At 42.1% G+C, this 10,307-nt stretch overlaps 1 pseudogene; it reads left to right on the forward strand.

The window, feature by feature from the left end:
* Positions 1–10,307, forward strand: part of LOC102865035 — a 71,405-nt pseudogene that overhangs the window by 9,012 nt on the left and 52,086 nt on the right.

Raw genomic sequence — 10,307 nt, forward strand, 5'->3', positions numbered from 1 at the left:
GAATATACATATAACCAAGACTCAGTTCCTTCCCTGGAGAGACTCCAGTGGATAATGTGGCTGCATCAAATTAAATTATGGTTAACTAGAGGGTTAACAGCTTCAGTTGGCTTGGCTCCACCACAATCAACACTCTTGGTACCAGCAGCCGGGAAATTAAAAGCCTAATTGCATTGGGATAGTCTACTGTTAGAGACCTCGCCATAGTACTTACCGTAGAGCATTGATCACTCTGGAGACTAAGGTGTGCCTGATCCAGGCCATAGCTTTGCAGTTGCTTGCTATGCATCAGAAAGCTGGACAATAACTAGGGATGATAGAAGGAGAATTGATGCCTTTGAGCTGTGGTGCTGGAAAAGAGTATTGGATATACTAGCATGGATGGCTAGGAGAACAAACAGGTTAGTCCTAGCGAGGGTGAAACCAGGCTGCTCCTTGAAGACAAGGATTCCAAAGCACCATCTGACAAACTTTGGGCATGTTTCAAGAAGGGGCCCGTCCTTGTAGAGCTTGGGAGAGTGGAGGAACAGCAGAGAAGAGGAAGACCCTTGATGAGACGGATTGATTTGGCAACTGGAGTAATAGGGATGGATGTATCTGAGACAATAAGATTGGCACAGGATCGAGCAGGATATAGGGCTGTTGTACATAGGGTCGCTATGAGTTGCAGGAGACTCAATGACACATAACAACAACAACAGAGGGTGCATGTGAGAAGACTAAGGTAGGTTGGATAGTGGAAAGCCTCATATAGAATTGTGATTGAAAAGTATGCCCTTTATCTGTCTAGAAACAGATGGTCAGTGTGGGCTTTCAGGCTATAAGGGGCCATTGTCAGATTCCCATTTTAGGAAGTTTCAGTGTCACCCACTTCCTAAACCACATGCTTATGGAAACGTTATGAACTTGGAGAAATGACGATAGCTATGTAAAGGCATTAGATCTTTTGTTCATAGAGTCACTATGAGTTGTACTCGACTTGACGGCAGTCAACAATAACAACAACAACAACAACAAAAACAACAAGAACAAGAATAGCAACATTCATATAGATGAGTAGAGGCCAGACTTGAGGGAGGACCTAAGGAAAATGAGATATGAGCAATTTCAGAGGACGTGTCAGAAATTTTAAACTGAGGAAATAGGAAAGGAGAAGAGTTTCTGGGACAGAAGTGACAGATTAGATGCCAAACCAGGGAAGGCAAGTGAAAAAGAAACATTCAGAGAGAAACTGTAAGCTCAGGACCTGGGTGTGGTCACTGTCAATGCAGGGAGCTATTCCTAGTGGAGACCAGATGATTCACAACAGACAATAATGAACCTTTTGGAAATGAGCAAATTCTTGGTGTCTTTCGGACCCTAACATGGACATAACCACAGACAAAGGATAAATGAGTTTTATAGGTTGTCAGGAAGACTATCTGGGCTGGAGTTATCCACATGGGAGTCCTTGTCTTTAGAAATGTTGATGACTAGGACACATTGACAAAAGGGAGTACTATGCAACATTGAAAAACAATCAAGAATTCATGAAACACTACCTAGCATGGGTGAATATAGAAGATATTATGCTTGGTGAAATAAGCCACAAAATGACAAGTATTATATAAGACCACTATTATAAAATCTAAAGAAAAGTTTATGCTCAGAATCATTCTTGTGTGGTTACCAGTGGGCGAGAAGAAAGAAGAGAGTAAAAATTAATAAATAGATAACACTTGTTAAGAAAGGAATGACTACTGGAATAAGTAGATGATTAGACATTGTGGACATTGTAGTTAATGTTATAAAACAAAATGTGATGCAATCGAATGGATTGAGAAACTCTGGTACATTCACATGATGGAACACTAACCAGCACTCAGGAGCAATGACTTAGAAAACCACTACATGTAATTTTCCAGTACCTTGGGATGGAGTAGAGAGCCTTATGTTGGGTGAACTAACTCTGTCTTATAAGGACAAATACTGCATAAGACCATTATTGTAGAAATAGTAAGATAACTACCAAAACAAGCAGGAGGATCCAAGGGAGGAGGGAAGGTGGAAGTCAAGCAGTGAGGATGGGCAGAGGGGAAATCATAGGGTCACACAATTAGATGAGTAGAAGGAGGGGTCGGTAAAGAAAATTAGAAAGATCCAGGAGGGATCTGGAAAGACATAGTTCAATAGTGATTAATTTTATAAAAAATAATGAATGTGAATGATTATATTAAACACAATGTGAATGAACAATAGTATGTGAAATACAATGTATACAAACTTTGTAAGCAAATCATTATAAAATGAAAATTAAAAACAACAACAAAATCTCAAAAATGTGATGAATGATCCTTTCTTAGTGTGCACTCCAATCACAATAAAAAAAAGAAAGATGTATTATTTGAATCCCCACCTCAAGATGTGACTGTGAACAAGAAGCCATCTCTCTCCCACCAGAAAAGAGGAATAAATAGATTGAGCATCACAGGTATCCTGTGTTGGGGAAACCTAGGGAGCTACGGAAAGGTTACTAATATAGACTAGGCATTGAAGGAAGATTCCATTAAGAAGGGTCATCTTAGTAGAGACTTGAGGAATGGGTTGATCAGTAAAAGATTATTGCCTAAGCAGAGCAGGCTGCTCCTTGGAGACAAGGATTCTGAAGCTCTGTCTGACATACTTTGGGTATGTTGCAAGGAGGGACCAGTTCTTGGAGAGGGGAATTATGCTTGGGAGGGTGGAGGAACAGCACAAGAGAAAAAAAACTTTTGATGAGATGGATTGACTCAGTGGCTGAGGTAATGGGGGTAGGTGTGTCAGAGAGAGTAATAATGACAGAGGATAGAGCAGGGTTCAGAGCTATTGTACATAGAGGGTTGCTATGAGTTGCAGGCTATTGGATGGCACGCAGCAGAAACAACAACAAGAAAAGAATAATGAATAAAGAGGACAGGAAAAAAATTGACATCTTTTAGGTGTGGTGTTGGAGAAGAGCCTTGAATATCCCATGGACGGCCAAGAGAACAAACGGCTATGTCTTGGAAAGGGTGCAGCCAGAGTGCTCTTTGGAGGCAAGAACAAAGAGCCTTTGCCTCATATATTTTGGACATGTTGCTAAGAGGGGCTAGTCTTTGAAGAGGGATATGATACTGGGAAGTGTGGAGTGTCAGTAAAGGAGAGGAAGACCCTCAACCAGCTGGACTGACACGGTGCGGTGACTGCTGCAATGAGCTTTTGTGTGTCAGGAAGTGTGAGGATGGTGCAGGATAGAACAGGGTTCAGATCTTTTGTTCATAGAGTCACTATGAGTTGTACTCCGCTAGACTACACCTAAAAACAACAATATAACAGAGAAAATATTAAATTCAAAGGCCCAGCTAGAGAATGTGCAGTACATTTGGGGTCCTGGAAGTGGTTCTACATGGCCGAAGCACAGGGGCCAGGGCTGGTATGTGGATTCTGATAATGAAGACTGGATATAGAGATGGACTCCTGTCCCGATGAAGCAGTAAATGTCATAGCCAAGGACAAATCTTTCCTTTCTCACCTCTGAATCCCTAGGTGATATGTATAGGCTTAACCCTGGACAGAGCTTGGTAAATAATGAACCATCCAAACACGCTGGGCTTTGTGCTGAATTTCTTCCTGTGTCTGTCCTTGCAGGTGGTGACAATGCCAGAATACCTGAAGAAGCGTTTTGGCGGGAAGCGACTCCAGATATACTTCTCCGTTTTATCTGTCTTCGTCTGTGTGGCTTTGAGAATCTCAGTAAGTTGAGTGTCTTTTGGCCATTTTCATTTTTAAGAATTTATTTTTTAAAATATTGGTTTGCTTACAAAGCTTGCATAATTGTGCTTCACACTATTCTTCATTCATATTGTGCTTTGTACAATCATTCTGATGCATGATGCTTTATAAATTCAATCATCATTGGACCTTGCCCATCATTAGCCTGTCTTTTCAGCTCCTCACTGTATCTTTCCTGTTTGCTTCACCCCCTCTCTCCATCCCCCAAACTGTGCAACCCAGTGATTTTACCCCTACCCATCCTGACTCCTCTGCTCCCAACCCTACCCCCTTGGGTTCCCATACACATTTTCGTGGTTATCCTTCTATTTTTACAATAATGGTCTTCTGCAGTATTTGTCCTTATCCGGTTGAGTTATGCCTTCATGAGGTAGCTCTCTTCAGCAGCTAGAGAAGCAGACTTCACAGTTTGACCCATGGAAATGTCTGAACAAGTTGAGTTTCTCTAACTATGTCCTTGAGGGAAAATAGGGACTTTCAATAACCTGTGTTTAAAAAATTCCCTCCCTCCCTCCATCCCTCCCTCATCGATGTTTAATAAGAACTGATTCACACCTGACTCTCTAGTAGCTTTTATTTTGAGGCTGTAAATTGCATGGGAGGAGATTGCCCATCTTTCTGCTGAGGAGTGGCTGGTGGATTTTTAACTGCCAGGGAGGCACCACCTTTGCGTTGGCAGTACAGACTGTTGTTATTGTGGATTCCTGTTGAGTTGAGCATGACTCATAGTGACCCTATGAACAAAAGGCCTGAAGCCTTTCTATAACTAACGCCATTTCTCAAATTTCATAGAATTTCCAGAGGCATGGTGTTTAGGAAGTGGATGGTGTTCCTGCTTACACACCACCAGAATCCATAGACTAGTAGATTCTTTACGTTCTTAGGAGCTCTATGGCCTAGTGGCAAGAAGCTGTGGTGCAATCCTGAATGCACGTGGTTTGGGGCCACCAGCTGCTCCGTGGAAGAAGGATGGGCAGTCTCCTCCCATGTGATTAACTGCCTCTGAAAACCCGCTGGACGGTCAGCTATGGGTCAGTTCAGATTCTATGGTATACAACAACAACAGAAGTTTTATTGTGTCAGCTCACCCTCTCATTAAAAATACACAAAAAAGGTATGAAAGGAAGAACAAAATATCTCATTGAAACAGTGAATTAGCAATGGAAAGAAAGATTAAGACTTCTCTAGTCTCCTGCCTTTTTATCACAATATCACCTTCAATCTCTTTGGCAGAGCCAGTCTGGCCTTATATTTTACTTTCCACAGGAATATCTGACACATTAACATCAAGAAATAGTTTTGGATTGTTCTTCATGGAATTTTCTTAAACTTACTGTTGTAGCAGTCAAGCCAACTGTGATTCATAGCGATCTTCATGAACAGATCTGAACCCTGGCCCGCCCTGTGCCATCCTTACCAGTTTATACTTGAGCCCATTCTTACAGTCATGTGTCAATCCATTTTGTTGAGAGTCTTCCTCTCTTGCTGAGCCTCTGCCTTTCCAAGCATGATCTCCTTTATGCAAACATTGGTCCCTCCTAACAATATGCTCTAAATATGTGAGGAAAAGCTGCACCATTCTTACGTCAAAGGAACACCCTGGTTGCACTTTCTTCAGGACATATTTGTTCTTCTGGCAGTTCATGGGATCTTTAGTACTTTTCTCCAACACCACATCTCAAAGACATTGATTCTTCTGTCATCCTTAGTCATTGTCCAACATTCAGATCTCAGGATGCCCTGTAAACTAGGATTAAAATAATTAGAACATTCTTAAGAGGTCCCATTTCAGAAGCTGTCCTGATTGAGCAATTGAATCCTGCTGTCAACCTGAATTCTAGTCTTTTGACTTCTTTAATTAACATCATAATCATGGGGGGAGGGAGTAATAGTCCTTGGAGATAATTGGTAAGGAAAGAAAAAGTCTTGAAGATCCAGAAGCGCGTGTAGAAGACAAAGTAAATCATTTGCTTCTCTTCTATCAGTGACTAAAGAAATCACCTGGAAGTTTATAGTCCAGGCAGTTACCTCAATGTTCCCAAGAAAAGAATCTGATTCTCACTATTGCTTTTCTTTTTAGCTGACACATTGTTGGAAATAAACGAACAGTTCAGATTAGATGATACAGTGATTCTTAACTCAGTTGAGCTTTTATTTCTTTCTCCCCAGCATATACTGTTTGCTGTGGAGTGCCCTTTTAGGGATAACAAAGATACCTGTGTGCTGGGAGCTCGTAGACTCATATAAATGAAATAATTAGCACCTAGGACAATATATAGGGAGCTCTGGTGGCCTAGTGGTAAGAAATTGTACTGTAATCCCAAAGGTACATAGTTCAAAGCCACCAGCTGCTCCTCAGGAAAAGGATGGACACTCTCCTCCCTGGAGATTTACTGTCTCTGAAAACGCACTGGAGTGTCAGCTATGGGTCAGTGGTGATTTGACAGTACACAACAAGAAGTTGAAGGTCTGTTATTTTGGAAGTGGATGACCAATTCTCTCCCTCCTGTTGTTGTTCTTATGTGCTATCAAGTCTCTCTTGACTTATAATGACCCTATGTACAATCTAGGTCTGAACTCTGCCCCATCTGAAGCCATTCTTACTGACCCTGTCACATCTAACCCCATTGCCCCAGTTACCATGTCAATTCATCTCATCAGGGGTCTTCCTCTCCTGCACTGTCCCTCCACCTTTCCAAGCATGATGTCCTTCTCCAAGGACTGGTCCCTCCTGGCCACGTGCCTACAGTACGTGAGACAAAGCTTCAAAATCCTTGCCTCCAGCAAAGTGCACTGGGGAAGGGGAGAGCGGGATCATTACGCAACAATGAATGACTTTTTTTTTTAAAGTGGACTGAGGGGACATGGAGAAAAATGAGCAACAATGAATGAATGAGAATTCAACTGCTGTAGAAACTCTTGTTAAGATCACAATTTAAAAAAAAAAAAGGAAAAAATGATCCTTGCCTCAAAGGAGAAACTTGGTTTCACCCTCTCCAAGACAGACCTATTTGCTCTCCTGGCCATCCATAGTATGGACTACAGCATCACAACTCAAAGGCATCAGTTCTTCTGTCATCCTTAGTCATTGTCCTGCTTTCTGAGGCATAGCAAGTAATTGCGAAGACCATGGCCTGGATCAGGGGCACCTGCGTGGCTTTTGAGCAACATTTGACAGATAAGCATTATACACAAAAGAGCAGATGAAAGACCTTTCCCCATTAACACAGGTAATAGATCAGGTGTTGGTCTTGCCCCCACCCCTACCCTACCAGCATTCAGCTCAGTTCCCTGTCCTTGCCCCTCCAGCCCTTCCCACCCCTTGTCCCTAGCCAATCCTGGTTTGACAGATCAGGCCTCTGACCATTTCCATCCACCCATTTTCCCTCCACTCCCTGTAACATTGGTACTCTTGGTGTGGGCAGAACTCCCTGATGGCATGAACATGGACAGAGAAGAGACTGAAATTGTTAACAATTTGTTTGCTTGGTTCCACAATCAATACTCTTGGCACCAGCACTCAGGAAATAAAAAAGATGAATCGTACTGGGAAAATCTGCTTTCATGGACTGCTCCAGAGTGCTGAAGAGCAACAATGTCAGTCTAGAAACTAACATGTGCCCAGGTAAGGCCATGGTCTTTGCAGTTACTTGCTGTGCATTAGTGAGCTACACAATGACTAAGGATGATAGGAGAAGAATTGATGCCTTTGAGTTGTGTGGTGCCAGAGAAGAGTATTGAACATACCCTGGACTGCCAAGAGAATGAACAGGTCTGTCCTGGAGAGAGTGAAACTAAACCGCTTCTTGGAGGCAAGGATTTCGAAGCTCCATTTGATATACTTTGGGGGCATGTTGTCAGGAGGGACTAGTCCCTGGAGAAGGACATCATGCTTGGAAGAATGAAGGGATAGCTCAGGAGAAGATGACCCTGGATGAGATGGATTGACTCAGTGACTGGGGTCGTGGGGGTAGGGGTGTTGGAGACAGTTAAATTGACTCAGGATAGGATAGGGTTCAGAGTTATTGTACATAAGGTTCGACTGCACATAACAACAACAACATGGCTATAAATATATATACATATTTTTGTGTGTGTGTGTGTGTGTGCTTGTACCATCAAATCAGATCTGACTGGTACAGGAGGATATTGCGCCTTCCTCTCTGGCAGAGCATCTGGTGCATATACATATTTTGTATCTCTCTTTCTCATATATATAATGTGAATGGAAATAGAATGTTTTTAGAAAAGCCCGTACATGTACTATGAACCCTTGGGAATGAGTTATCCCTACATAGAAGTCATGGAGGAAATTGATGCCTCTAAGCTATGGCGCTGGAGAAGGGTACAGACTATGCCATGGATTGTTATAAGAACACACAGATATGTCTTAGAGAAATTGCAGCCAGAGTGCTTCTTGGAGGCAAGGATGGTGTAGCTTCATCTCGCATACTTTGGACATGCTGTTAGGAGGAGCTAATCTTTCGAAAGGGTCATCATGCTTGGAAAGGTGGATGGTCAACAAAAGACTCTCAATGAGATGAATTGACACAGTGATTGCAGCAGTGGGCTCAAGTGTGTCAGAGATGAGGAGGATAACCCAGAATCGGACAGGATTTAGATTTGTTGATCTTATGAGTCATTTGTTTCTATGAGTCATTTTCAACTCAATGGCACACAACAACAACAACAACAACAACAACAACATGGTGTGACAGGGAGCTCTGTACGGCTAACTCAAAGGCTGTGCCTCTCTGGGAGTTAAGAATCTCCCAGCTGTTCCACAGGATGGGCAACCTCCTCTCATGAGATTTGTAGCCTCAGAAACCCAATGGAGGGTCAGTTATGAGTTGGGTCCAAGTCAGTGGCAATGAGTTTGATATGAAGAGTTAGGAGATGCAGAAAGAAGCAGAGTAACCCTCATGTGTTGGGTCTTTATATTCTCAGTTTTCACCAGTGAGTTAGAGTCACTAATCTCCTATTTCCCCCTCTGGCTCTGACATCTACCTCTCTATGGTTCTAAAGAGATGAACAAGATATTATAGCTGAAAAACAATGACCAAATGGCACTTGAGGGAGGTAGCCAACTGGAGTGGAGAAAGGAACCTTGGTGGTGGGGAGAGGAAAGAGAGCAGTCAGATTGTTGTTGAGCTGGTGGTGAGGTTGTTAAGCAGTGTAGGCTAAGGGGATGTCCACACATCTTTGACTGGTTGGAATGATATGGTGGTAGGCATCTATTTTGGTCTCCAAGGATATTTTAAGTAAGATTAATAGTAATTAATGGTAGAAATCACCTTTTGTGCACTTTTACAGTCTGATAACAGATTCTGTTGTTGTTGTTTTTATGTGCTGTTGAGTTGCCGGCAACTCATAGTGACTATGTACAACAGCGCTAAACCCTGTTTTTTTCATGTGCCAATCTTATTGTCTCTGACACACCTACGCCCATTACCCTGTCACTGATTAAATTGGATATTCTTTTGTAGTTACTTATTAAACAGCTAGTTGAAATTAGACCCAATAAGCAAACGAGGAATTAGGACTGTTTTCATCATTTTCCCCTGCCCTAAGCTTAGAAAGGAGAATCTTATTTGTCTTCAATCTCCAATAATGTGTACTTTAAGATTCAGGAAGCTCTGGTGGCTAGTGGAAAGAAGCTTTGCTGCAACCCTGAAGGTACAGGGTACGAGGCCACCAGCTGCTCAGGATGGACAATGTCCTCCTGTGTGATTAACTGCCTCTGAAAACCTCCCTGAGAGTCAGTTAGGGGTTGGTTATGACTCTATGGTACACAAGAACATGAACAACAACAACTATATTAGTCATGACAGCAAGTTTCCTTTTAGGAGTATAAACAATTTCTGTTTGTATTTCCTAAAAATGTTGGAAATCACATCGTAAATTTCAAAATGAAGGAAATGAACATTAATATAAGCTGTAATTTGATACAGATTAAATTAAGATGTTGATAATTATCTCAGTAACATTCTTACTAGCAAAAGACAATCCTTACCCCTTCAGGAAATGAATCTGTTTTTAAAAGAAATATAATGACCTTGTTAACTAGTTGCAAACAGAAATCATTGATAACATAAGTTGTTGTTGGTGGTGTTGTTAGGTGCCGTTTATTAAGTTCTGACTCATAACAGCAATAGAACAAAACACTGACTGGTCCTTGACCATCCTCTCACTTGTTGAGTCCATTGTTAGAGTTATTCTATCAGTGCCTCTGGTTTAAGGTTTTCTTGTATTTTGGTGATCTTCTACTTTGTATAGTGCACATGATCCAGGCCAAAGTCTTCACAAGTACTTGCTATGTGTCAGAAAGCTGGACAATGACTAGGGGTGATAGGAGAATTGATGCCTTTTGTAAGGTCACCGAGGAAGGACAGAACCCAGTTCAGGCCAAGAAAGACAGTTTACCGGCGCTGGCTGAAAATTGCCTGTGACTTCATCCATAGCCACTGGTGAGAGTCAGTGCCCAGAGCCATCAGGGGCTTTAAGCTCGTTGCCCACTG

This window comes from Elephantulus edwardii, unplaced genomic scaffold (genome assembly GCF_000299155.1).
Source record: "Elephantulus edwardii isolate Elephantulus edwardi_28Jun2011 unplaced genomic scaffold, EleEdw1.0 scaffold00151, whole genome shotgun sequence".
Taxonomy (NCBI): Eukaryota; Metazoa; Chordata; class Mammalia; order Macroscelidea; family Macroscelididae; genus Elephantulus; species Elephantulus edwardii.